This window comes from Carassius auratus, chromosome 31 (assembly GCF_003368295.1).
Source record: "Carassius auratus strain Wakin chromosome 31, ASM336829v1, whole genome shotgun sequence".
Classification (NCBI taxonomy): Eukaryota; Metazoa; Chordata; class Actinopteri; order Cypriniformes; family Cyprinidae; genus Carassius; species Carassius auratus.
This window is the reverse complement of record NC_039273.1, coordinates 21,730,090-21,743,347: the sequence shown is the minus strand read 5'-3', so window position 1 is coordinate 21,743,347 and position 13,258 is coordinate 21,730,090. Positions and strand designations below refer to the sequence as shown.

Here is a 13,258-nt window from a genome sequence, read left to right as displayed (position 1 = left end):
CTATTATATTGTACGTGAGATAAGGCAACGCTTGCATAGCAGCTCTTTAGTTTACAGCCAGAATCTCTGTTATTTTAGCAAACATGTTAAAGTTTGCAAATGAATATGTTGACTACATTGTATTAATACGTACAAAAACATTTGAATCAGAGAACAGCCAAGAGATGCAATATACTCCTATCATGGATGTGAGCACAAATAATATTTTCTATTTTCATTTCAGTCCAAATTTTTTAGCTATTCACTTGACATATTCAGTGAAATATAGTAGGGTTTTTGTTTTACAATAAGCTAACCTTAAGAGACCTCAGACCGTTAAACTAGTGTGAACAGGAAACCAGGCTTTTCTGTAATGTGACATATGCCCTGTTTCCCTCACCGTTGTGTTCCTCTCAAAATGAATTGTTTATGTACATGGATGTAACAATAAAATTTCCCCTGTATCAACATGTGTTCTAACTCATATGGGAAGTTTCTTAGTCATGTCTTCTCTTAATCACGTATGTGAAAACATAAGGTAATTTTTGTACTCCTGAAACTACGACTCAAAATTTCCACTTGAATCTTTTAGGAAGTTGCATGGAAAACAAAACCTTGCAGATCTGCCAGATATTGACATCATGCCTAAAACAATATTCCCCTTTAAAGAAATATAAGAAACAAAGTGCATTTATAAAACATATATCCGCCAAGAAAACACAGCTGCACTTCAAACAAGGATTGTAGAAGTCTTGAAATTCCACTCCAAAATGTTGTGGTCTGGATTAAAATTTTGTTGAGTTTAGTTATCTTTTCAATGAGGTTGTGGTATGATTGAAAGCAACAATACAGATAAACTAGAGAGTAGAATGTATCTGATATCAGATATCTGGTGAGATTGTGGTTAAGCACAAAAATTAAGACGGAAATCATTCTGGGTTGGAGCAAGAATCACATTTCACACAGATCAGTTCAGTCATCTAACCGCAGAGTTTTTGTAATGTAAAGTTGCTACCATGCAATTCCCCTTCAGATTCCAGATTCCACGTTTTTAAAGGTGTCATCGGATGCAGATTTTGAAACATAAGTTGCTGTGATTTTTTAGGGTCTTTATGAAAATTCTATAACATACTTTGGTTCAAATTTCAAAATAGTAGTGTAAAAAACAACAACATGCTCTGTTTTCAGCACGCTGTTTTTTAGTCCACGTCGCTTTAAATGCTAATGAGCTCTGCTGACCCTGCCCCTCTCTTCCATGTGGTGATGAGCAGACTTTAAACTTCAGCCGTGAAACTAACTAACTAGCACATATAAGAAATGCGATTGGCAAAGATTCATATAAAACCCTTAGGCAAAGCTGGATCACTAATTATTTGTGTCAACAGACGTATTTAGGCAGATTGGGGATGGACGCATTCCCTTCAAAAATGAACGTAACCTTAATCCTCTGTGGCTCAGATATCACTAGTCATTGACAACTGCTATGTTGATTTTTACATCCAACAACAGAAAACCTCATATGTTTTGCAGGGAAATGTACAGTTAAAACCCAATGACCAGATATGATGAATGAAGACCAGGAGTCAGAGATGCATTCAAATAAAGAAAAATTTACTGAAGAACCTGGTTTGTAGTTTCATCAGCAGAAGTCAGCTTCAATACTCTTGATGGAGTTTGTAGGCCGCTTTATGTACAACTCAAAATCAACAACAATTATACCCTGACAGAGGATGCTAACTGCTTCAATGCATAATTCAACAAAGTTCTGATTGGTTCCACAACCTAGATAAACTCTCCAAATACGTATATCTGATACGCTGGACATTGTCTGTTGAATGTCTGAGCTTCTCCCTGTACAGACAGAAAACGTATCAGAACTTCAAGGCCGCCTGGCCCTAGCTAGAATTTTATGAGTATGGTTCGTTACTCACACACTATGAAGTCATCATTTTAAAGAGTAGAAGTACAGCATAAAGCAGGATTATTTAATATCTCATAAGAGCACATAAGTTTCACTCTTGCCATAACTTGATTAATTGTCAAACAAGAAATAATGTAATAATATAATTAATATCAATATGAAGGATAAAGCAACTCGGCATTCACTCCTTCAGTTTAATCAGACAAACATTCTTGTCTTCCCCAGCACTAGAGTCGACACGATGGAAGACTGCTCACAGCTCACTCAGGGCGGGTCTAAGGTAACATAGCCTTGTCAATCAACTATCGTGGGAGGGGCCTGTGCAGAAAAATGTCATTCTGACAGGAATCTCAGAACAGCCTGATTTGAGAAAGGGGATTTTAAAATAGGGATTTAAAAAAAAAACACAGGGAGTATTTTTATCATTATAGGATGGATGTGTACACAAACTTTCTACACACATTTATGTTCAAACTTGTAAAGGGAATTTTGTTTTGACCCCTTTAAGCAGTTTTTAGGGTGCAGAATTCACATGCTTCCATTAACCAACTACTCATGAAACCTATAGTGATGTTTTTCATTTGGTTCCTCTGTGATCTTCAGGCAAATCGAAACAATCAATTCCAGTAAACACACACACATTGTTTTTTCTGGGGACATTCCATAGACATAATGTTTTTTCCTGGTATTCCTATTCTTGTAGGGACATTTTGTCTCATAACATAGTGAATACCAGGTACACACACACACATTCTGAAATAACTTGTGTCTAAAAAAAAGCAACTATAAATATCAAAACAATTGGATAGTATGATATATTTTTAAGGACATTTGAAGATGGTTGTCAATAACTGCACATTTCTTATTCATATAGAAGGCTAAATTATACAGATACAAAATTTCTCAATTCGCTAATATCAATGTGTAATCTTTATGATTCTTGTCTGCAAAATGGACTACAATGTTCTTAAACAGCATGAACTTACTAAGATATACAACAAGGAGTAAGTATTGTGACAGGATGTTTGGTAAATGTGGTTACTGCAATGTTCAGGTTTCTTGCACCTTTTTTTATATCATCAGCTGTAGTTATTATACTGCTCATTGGTTTCTCCAGAATGTGATAGAAAGACAAACATTCTTCTAAATGTCCTTGTGCAGAGTCAGTAAATTCAGCTCTTTTTGCATTGATTTCAGACACCAGTTCTCTTACTGCAGTGATGAATTAGATGAATGGTTTTAATAACCATTGATTGACTGTGTCTAGCTGGAGTCACTCGATTGGAGAAACAAAAAATCAATCCTGTTGATAGAACCCGCTTGTAAAGGGATACTGTCTGTACTGAAATCCAGTGACTTACTAGACAATCTCAGATCCATCTCTGCAAGTAGCCAGAGATGAAGCCACTGAACAATCTCTAAAAAATGTGGATGAGGTGAACTGTGTCGATGAGAACACCACAGCTATCTAATGCTAATTAAGCCACGACTGCTGGCTGAAATATCTCTGCTTACATCCAAGCCAAGCTTTTGCAGGTCCAAGCCCATACTGGCCAGCACATGGAGCAGGGTCATCTCCTGTTGTGTGGCTTGGTATCAGGCAACTGTATTGTTTAGAGTGGAAACTGGCAGTTATCAATGAGAAGAAAGGGACAGCCCTTTAGAGGCGTTTTGCTGTTCTTAACAGCATCCTGAAGACTCACTGCAAAGCATGAGAGAGTGATGTCCACTTGATCTGTAAATCCATCCGATTACTAAAGAAAAGCAAAATTAAACATTAGACCTTTACCTTCTAAATGCATGCTCTTGGTCTTATTGTGAACGATTCTTTATTGCACATTATAAAAAAATTGCAATACAATAAATTCCATTCATCTGTCCCCCTGCTCTCTCAGCTGCTCTCATATTGGCCATTAATTAAGTGTGAAATCATGAGGTGACATTTTGGTGACACCTAGAATTCATCTTGATGTACAAGTGTACAAATGCAGGCGTATAAGCTCACCCATGATGAGTGTGTCTCAGGACTCAGGGTGCCTGCATGTCCTTACCTTTTGGTAATCAAAGTGTGGCAAAGACATTCATCTTGTTGATGTACGACGCTGCTGACGTGTTATCTTTGTTATTGGACGCACCAGAAAACACGTCAGCAGCGTCGTACGTCAACAGTCACAGCAGTCGCACTCACAACAGACCCGGAAGAGAAGACAATGCTGAATAAAGTCATAATTTTTGGACCAAAATGTGTTTTCAATGCTTCTACAAATTCAATTCTAACTGACCCTCTGATGTCACATGGACTACTTTGATGATGTTTTTATTACCTTTCTGGACATGGACAGTATACCGTACACACATTTTCAGTGGAGGGTCAGAAAGCTCTCGGACTAAATATAAAATATCTTAAACTGTGTTCCGTAGATGGAACGACATGAGGGTGAGTTATTAATGACATAATTTAAATTTTTGGCTGAACTAACCCTTTAAGCAATAAAATTTATAAATGAAAAATGTAAAAGTAAAATTATAATAAGGTTAAATTAAAGGTGTAAATTACTTTTGCTGACATGATTTTGACATGATTGTTCAACTTTTAGAAGCTATTTAGCTATTCTGGAGACATATTTTGCTAGTTTGAGTGATATACTACTATATTAATGCTAGTAATTTACTCACGTAATATCTTTGAGAGAGCTTTTAAACTCTTCTCTCAGTTTCTGCACATAGAGCGATTGGCCGCCCATATAAATGTTCTGCACTCGTGACTGTTCCTCGTCGAACAACCACTGCACTACAAACAGCAGAGCTAAAAAGAGACATATCCGCTGTTATTTTAAAGGAAGTGAGACTTCTTTACATTAGCCACTTCTGTAAAAATGTTTTCATTCATATAGCACAGATGGCACAACCTCACCAGTTATGTAGGAGTACAGGTTACGTCCTCGCCTCTTTCATACTGCTGCTTGCACTTTTCTGGAACAACACCACTCCACAACCTAACAGAGATATAAAATCATTAAAAAAATTCATAGCATGAGTTATGCACTGAAGATTAAGTCAAATGCCTAATCCTAAGTAAGCAGTAACACTTGCTTTAATTTTATAATTTTTTATACAGTTTTGTCATATTTTAAAGTACATTTATTTTTATGTACTAAAGTACTTATTTTGATTTACTAACCGTGTAAAGTACTTGATTCGAATTTTCACTGTAGTGTGTAATTCAATAGTACATTTCAAGCTAATATATATTTTACATTTATTAAACTGCAACTTCATTATTTTAAATGTATAATCACAAATATATTTAAATACAAGTTTCATAGGGATGACATGAAATTTGGCAGTAAACGTACATCCAGCAGTACTTTTTTGCCAAATTTAAACTACAACTGAAATAACTTAATTTCATATAAGTTAAAACAATAAAACATTTTGGTAACGCTTACTTTTACAGTTTCCTACTGAAGTACTGAAATCTGTTTTGTACATTTGTAATACAAATGCAAGAAAGTCACATGATAAAGCATGAGCTTTTGAATAATCACATGTATAGAAGTTGCACAGTGTCATTCAAACAAACACTAACCACCATCATGGTAACACACAATGAAATAATGGAATAAACATTAATTTATCAACATTAGGTGTAACATGCAACCCTTTACAAAACTGCTAAGAAAAAACAAAGAAGAAACTGTTATTTCAACAGAAACAACAATACAACAACAGAAAAAAAAACAAACATCACATTTGAAATGTAACACACAGAATTCTAGGAATGGCAATTTATGGTAATTCACTGTCAATTATATGGTCTTTTTTAATGTCCAATACAGTGTTTCATCGTATATAGTAGGGGAATTTACCGTTAACCATTTAACAGATTTTGTTGTCTTTTACCTTTGAATTCACTGTAATGGTTTACAGTATACTTATTAATTAATAAAAGTAAAAAGTAAAAGTACTATTTACTAAAATTAATTTAGGTATAATTACATGCAACTAACTGTAAACCATATTAGTAATAGTAAGTACATATTTATATATTATTTACTACTTAAATGTATAATTATACTTTAACAAGTGTAGTGTATCAGACCTGAACCAGACAAATTAAAGATTCGATCGGGAGCATGGTTGAAACATGAAGAACCAAATTCCACAAAAAAGCTCAAGACAACAGGTTAATGCATTCCTAACACCCCAAGTCAGAAGCAAGTCCACTTACTTGCAGCATTCAACATAGAACAAAATAACAATTATAGACAATTCCAATTCCTAAAGGAGATTTTCAAATTTGGGGCAAGTAATCAAGATTGACGGTCAAAGAAATGCACAGCATGACCAGCACATGTAAACCCATGATAGTAATCAAGATCACAAGCTCTTTGGATTGACTTCCCCCCACCTACAGTAGAAGAAAAGAACCAGACTGAAATTCCTAAGGGGACCTTTTAATCTCAGAATGTCCTTATGTCAAAGAATGGAACAGAAACTGTCTTTTCCGGAAGTAGATGCACCAAAAACACACAAAAAGACTTATAAATGAATACCAGTCCATTGCTTGACTCCATATCATATATGTAACCCACAGATTTGACTATCATGTTTCTACTCGCTTATTGTGTATGTCTTTTTAATAACTATTGAATATATTAAGGATTCATATTCATGTTTATGTGTGTTTGAATCTTCTTGCTCGAAACGTTTTTTGACCATCATTTATTTGTCAAATGTATCATATTCTTGTTATAGGAATAATGTCCAAAATTATATCCTGTGATATATATGTGATTGATAAGATGATATATGATTTATGATACCCCGAGCAAAGACAATATCTAATTGGTCAAGACAACATTTGAGGTGTGGCCAAAAGGCCAGTTTAAATACTCACTACATTTTCCTTTTAGCTTTTTCTTTTTAGTTTTGGCTTTTAGTCATCACTTTTAGCATCCTTTGAGTGCAGTTCCAGCATTCTTCAGCCTGCACGCCTGCTGATACTTAGGCACGATGAGAAGAAACACCACCTCTAGTCAAACTTTACTTCTATTCTTTTACTTTAGTTTCTTATCTTTTCCGTTGAGAGTTTCATGTTCTGAGTTAAGTTTGTATAACTGTGTCTCCGAGTCTGACCTCGAGTTCCCGTCTGAAATTTCAACCAGCCCACACAACTCCGCATCGTCAGCCAATGCCCAACCACGGGCTTCCCAAGACGTCACTTCAGCGACTACTGAACTTCCAGCCAATCAGTAACCTCGGGAAACCACCTTTTCAATGACAACAACAAAGGGAACCCCTTTACATATAGTAAACAAAAGTATCGTACATCCAGACGGAGCTAAACTGGTGTATTTAATATAATTGAGGAACTCAATGCCAGGGTTAATTAAGTGATTGATGGTTGTTCATGTCTATGCAATTCCACATATTGCTGTAAACTTGGGATTTCACATTTTCCTTCTATTAAACTTATCCTTTTCTAACTTTCTATGTACCTGCAACTGTGAATTTGTGAGTGTGTGTGCTTATGTGTTAGATTAGATTATATGTCTTAGATTTATCTAATCAAGCCTTATTCATATTGAAAAGAGAAGTATCTTGTGTTTCGTGCTTACAAGTTAATGTCTTAAACTGTCGATCTTGTTACTGTGCATGCTAATTACTAGTGTTTTCACTATACTTTGGATATTAATATCCATTGTAGAGCTGATGTTATACCGCTCGTTCAATGAATCGCTGACCGTTCTGTCCAAATTCCCTTTAAAATCTTAAATGATTCCCTTTGAGCTAAATTGACCTGTTTGCCTTACACAAGCACACCTTATAATGGGTAAAAAAAATTTCATTTAATTGTAAATAACATGCAGTTAAGTGTCAGAAAACATTACATTCAGTTCACACTTAAGTATGTTCTTTTAAAGTGCATTATTTGCATAGTGAGTACTGTTTTTAAAAGTACGCTGAAGTATACATCTTTTTAGAAGGGAAGTTATGGTTATTGCTAATGCAATTAATTAATTAAAAATGGATTTGTGTAATATTGAAGCTAGGCTAATTTAATTTGCGACCAAAACGACATATTCATTATTCTGGTAAACTGTGATTAGCATGTACACTTTACCAAATACATTTTTATAGCATCCACAGGGGTGCAGGAGGCACTGTCTGGACAATCAGAAGCTTTTTGCTGTTTACTCTCCAGAAACCAGCCTTAGTCAACAAGGCTGTGCACCTGAGCGTCTGCACCCAGCTGCTCCTGAAGACTGGACACCTTATCCATGTTCAGCAGGACACCTGCTCCCCCGGCACTGCAGGAAAGAATCAATAATATTACCCAGAATATTACCTTAACCCTCAAACTCTACTTTGTCAAACTAGTGACCTACAAATATTGTTCTGAATATCAAATGGCTCCAACAAATGCTTTGGAATAACCAACAAAACATTTTGTTAACATTGGAAGAAACCTCAGAGCTTGTTTTGCCTCCTTGGCAGGACATGTACAGATATTATGTCATTGTTTATAGCATTATAGGCTGCAGTAAAAAACAACAACAGGAAGGCTAAAAAAAGTGCTTCAGCCAGTGTTGAGGTAAATCTCAAGGGGTGACTATACTTTTATTATAAATGCATCCCGTCATTTAAGAAACATGCAAAAATGGATACAAACCAATGTCATAACTATTTTTTCTTCAGACTAAAACAATTTGGTAACATCTCACCTCAAGATCTCACCTCATTCCTGCCAACATCACAACTGTCTCAATCATTAGCTGGAGTGCCCACGAACTTCAGTAGAGGGCACTCCACTCAGGACCATTCCACCAATCAACCACCGGATATCACCATATCAACACTTGGACACTAGCACCTCTCATACTATTGCACCACACCCAAACTACATCTCCCATGAGTCACTGCATCACAATCACCTTGCCACACCTGCATCTCATTCATCAGCCAATTTCCTTGCCACACCTGCACCTCATTTACACACACATATAAGCACCACAATAACTTGTCTTGTTTAGCCAATCTGACATTTCTGGGCATTTTTCCCTGTTTGTTATTCTGTGTTTGACCTTTGGACTGTGTATTTCAACTCTGATTCTCTGCTGCCTGCCCTGATCTCTGCTTGGTTCTGTTTATGATTCTAGTTACCCCTAACATACCTGACGCCATTCCTGATTTCTGCCTGTCTGACTATTCTCTGAATAAAGTTCTGCAAATGGATCCGAAAGCCTCTGACTCTCTTCATAACAACAACTTTGGCTTGTTTCAGTCCTTTTAGGACAAGCTCTTTGATCACCTCCTGTGTCCTAATTTTGGTAAAAAAAAAACATAACTAGTCTGAAAAATTGTACCTGTTACTTTTCCTTGTTTGAAATTTGATGCTGCTTTATTACCACTCTACACATCACTTGAACAATAGGGAACAAAATCTAGTTATATTAGATAAAGAGATGTCAAACACATGAATCAGCTAGATATTATTACAAAGCTTCTATGAATATCACTCTTAATTATTTTTAGATACTTACACAATATTTGCATTATACCAATGTGGATTTACATCAATTTGTGTTGATTGTAATCCAGTCCCGGCAAATAATCAGAGAGTTGGTTTTCATTTAGAATCACTTAAATATGGCTTGCATGACTAGCTTGAAGAAAGCAAGATGTGTTGTTGTGAGTCTGGGTAATATCAGCCAACCTTTGCGTGTCTGTGACTAATCAGTTGAGGTCATCATGCAGGGGATAGTTTTGTATCTGGAATCACAGGTCTTTTTGTTCTAGCAGCACCAGCCACCTAAAAGAGAATAATTGGAATTAACCTCACATTATCCATCAAAAAACAACAACTTGCAGTAGTGAGGATACACTACAGTATAATTTTATTGTTTTAAAGTAACAACGTGTTATTTTGACACGCATTATGGCTTAGTATTATTACAAATAAATTTTAAAGGGTTAGTTCATAGTTCATAATGTCATTAATAACTCTCCCAAAAACCGATAAGTCAATCTATTGTTCGTTATCTGGCTCGGCTCGGTGTTCATCTTCAGTTCTCTCTTCAAAGCAGTTCAGTCAGTGTACTGTTTGAGTGCATGTATTACTCCGGGATATTGGTTTGTTTTAACTCAGAGGGAGTGTCAGCCACATTAAAAAAGTTAACAGCTCAAGTCATTTGTGGATTAATGCATATTGGAGACCCGAACCGTTTAAAAGTATTCAGTTCGATTTGGTGAACTGGTTCAAGAAGATCTGGTTACATCGAAATTATTAGTTCGCGAAAAACGGATATCACAAACTGCTTTGTTTTGAACTCTCTCCCAACAGACACGGAAGAGAAGACAATGATGAATCGTAGTTTTTTCTATTTTTGGACCAAAATGTATTTTCGATGCTTAAAAAAATTCTAACTGACCCTCTGATGTCACATGGACTACTTTGATGATGTTTTTTATTACATTTTTTTATTACATTTCTGTCACATGGATGTCACATGGACTACTTTGATGATGTTTTTATTCTACATTTCTTTATTACATTTCTGGCTCGGCCCGGTGTTCATCTTCAGTTCTCTCTTCAAAGCAGTTCAGTCAGTGTACTGTTTGAGTGCATGTATTACTCCGGGATATTGGTTTGTTTTAACTCAGAGGGAGTGTCAGCCACATTAAAAAAGTTAACAGCTCAAGTCATTTGTGGATTAATGCATATTGGAGACCCGAACCATTTAAAAGTATTCAGTTCGATTTGGTGAACTGGTTCAAGAAGATCTGGTTACATCGAAATTATTAGTTCGCGAAAAACGGATATCACAAACTGCTTTGTTTTGAACTCTCTCCCAACAGACACGGAAGAGAAGACAATGATGAATCGTAGTTTTTTCTATTTTTGGACCAAAATGTATTTTCGATGCCCTCTGATGTCACATGGACTACTTTGACTATGTTTTTATTACATTTCTGGACATGGACAGTAGACCGCACAAACAGTTTCAGTGGAGGGACTGAGAGCTCTCAGACTAAATCTAAAATATCTTAAACTGTGTCCCGAATATAAATGGATGTCTCAAGGGTTTGGTACGATATGAGGGTGAGTTATTAATGACATAATTTTGATTTCTCGATGAACTAAGTAATTTTGCAGGTCTCTTCTCCCCCATTTTAAGTCACTTCCTCTTGGAGAGGCTTTCCAAGTAAAGAGACATTGCATGATTTATGTGCTTACACACCTTGTTCTCCCTCTTGCATTGTTTAATTTTGACAAGTGTAATTCAACGTCATGTTACTTTTCTTGACTAGTGAGACTATACATCTTTTCAGCATGCTGCTGAAACCAACGCAACATGACATGCTCCAATAAAGCAAGAAAAATTACATGTATAAGAATATTGTGACATTTGCCAAGCAACTGGGGTTCAGTGCCTTGCTCAAGGGCACTTCAGCCATGGATATTGAGGGTGGAAGAGTTTGCTGTTCATTAACTCCCTCCCCCACATATAACTCCTGCCAGCACCGAGACTCGAACCTGCGACCTTCGGGTTACAAGTCCAAAATAATACTGAGCACTGCATTAAAGCCTGCTGATCTCTTTCAACAAAATTTACTTATTACTCACCTTCCAAAAATATCAGCCATCTCTTACTTCCTTTAAACTCCTTTAGGTAAAACCTGTGAGCGAACAAATAAACATGGTCTAGGGAACATAGCGTATGAGGACATTTGCAAAACTATCAGAGGACTGATATTTAACTTAAAATTTCCACACTGCAGTTTTGTACAATTATGATTTGGAAGATGTTTTTTTTTTTTCAAAGTGACTTACATTGCATTAAATGTTTAAATATTATCAGTTAATCAGTCAAATCCATGACCTAGGTGCACTACAGATTGCCAAGTATATGCATCTCTGGCTAGCAGTGAGGATGTCAGTGCTGTGTCTTACATAGCGGCAGTACCATCGTTGCATGTCACTAATGTGTTCTTAAGAAAGTGCAACTTAATTTCATCTTGACATCTTTCATCTTTGGCTTGTTGACAGATGTGCTTTGTTGGGCGGTGCCATGACCTCCAGCGTTAGTTTCTTTACTGGAATCACCAGCACCTACTAGTGCAGGGTTACAAGCTAGAATGTTTTGAAAAAAAGCTTTTAGGTGGCATTGCTTGTCTTTTATGTCTTTGATATCTGCTTCAATAGATTCTTTCAATAGAAGCTGGCAAGATGGTGTAGATATTCAGACATTGTCTCTGGGTCTGAACCTGAAGCAACTCTGCTGCTCTGACCTGAAGTGACATGAGCAGATGCCCGTATAATGTCTTATTTATGTTAAAAAGGAAACCAATCCCATATATATGGATAATTGAGTGGCCAGTGGAGAACTAGTACTCAGTTTTGTTTGGAATGTGTTTTTCAAATGTATAGCCAAGGTCAGCTCCTGACACTGAGCACTCGAGTGGTCCAAGCACTTTGTCTGTGTCTGTGTGTCATCACTGCACTTGAAGGCAGGCGAGTGCATTTCTCAGCTGACAGGCATCGAAGCATGCCACACCTCCGAGAACTGTTTGTGATTTTCAGAGCATGGTAATGTGTAAAGGTCATGATCATAAGAGATCATCTAAACATCTAAGTTGAATGCTTGTGACTTAAGCATCAACAATTTACACACCAGGCAGTTGTTAGGCTTGTTCAATGCATGTAGATCTAAGTTCATCTGGAGCTGTAGGTTGAATTGAACCATGTAATAAATGAGATCATTAGAAAAGCTTAGATAGTTTCAGCTGTCAGAAGTGCTCTTGTGCAGTTTATGAAAGAGAAATATATATGCAAAGGTGCAGGTGACTTGCACCCTCACCGTGTTAGCCATAATCCGAATGGTGATTTTAGCTGTGAACATTTGTGTGGTTATTGCTGTTTATCAACAGCACTGAGATCGCAGGTTTTGCTGGATTTGTGCAAAGTGTGAAACGCTCACTGAAAGAACAAGTGCTGAAGCAAGTGTTATGGTATATGTCATGTAAACCTTCTGTAAGCAGTCAACAGAATGATGGTCTTGGCATGCTTCCATGAGGTAATAGCCATAGAAAACAAGAGTGTGGCTCAAAAGTCAATTTCAACACTGAGCTTTAACTCATGACTTTACACCCAGATGAGGTGTATTTGAGTCAGTGTCTGTTTTTTTTTTTTTTGTATTGCTAAACGACAGTGGGCACAACTGGAGTCACATGTGCAAAACTCTAGTCTGCACAGCAGGAGTTCATGTGGACCAAACTCTAGTTCGTTTTTCAGAGCTTGAACACAGTTTTCAAAACTCTACACACTTATCCCATGACTTTAACCACAACCTG

General features: G+C 36.6%; 1 pseudogene; it reads right to left on the bottom strand.

Annotated features, from left to right (window-relative positions):
- Nucleotides 1-3,328: 3,328 nt before the first annotated feature.
- On the bottom strand, nucleotides 3,329-12,777 carry LOC113051206 (carboxylesterase notum2-like; annotated as a pseudogene).
- Nucleotides 12,778-13,258: the final 481 nt, after the last annotated feature.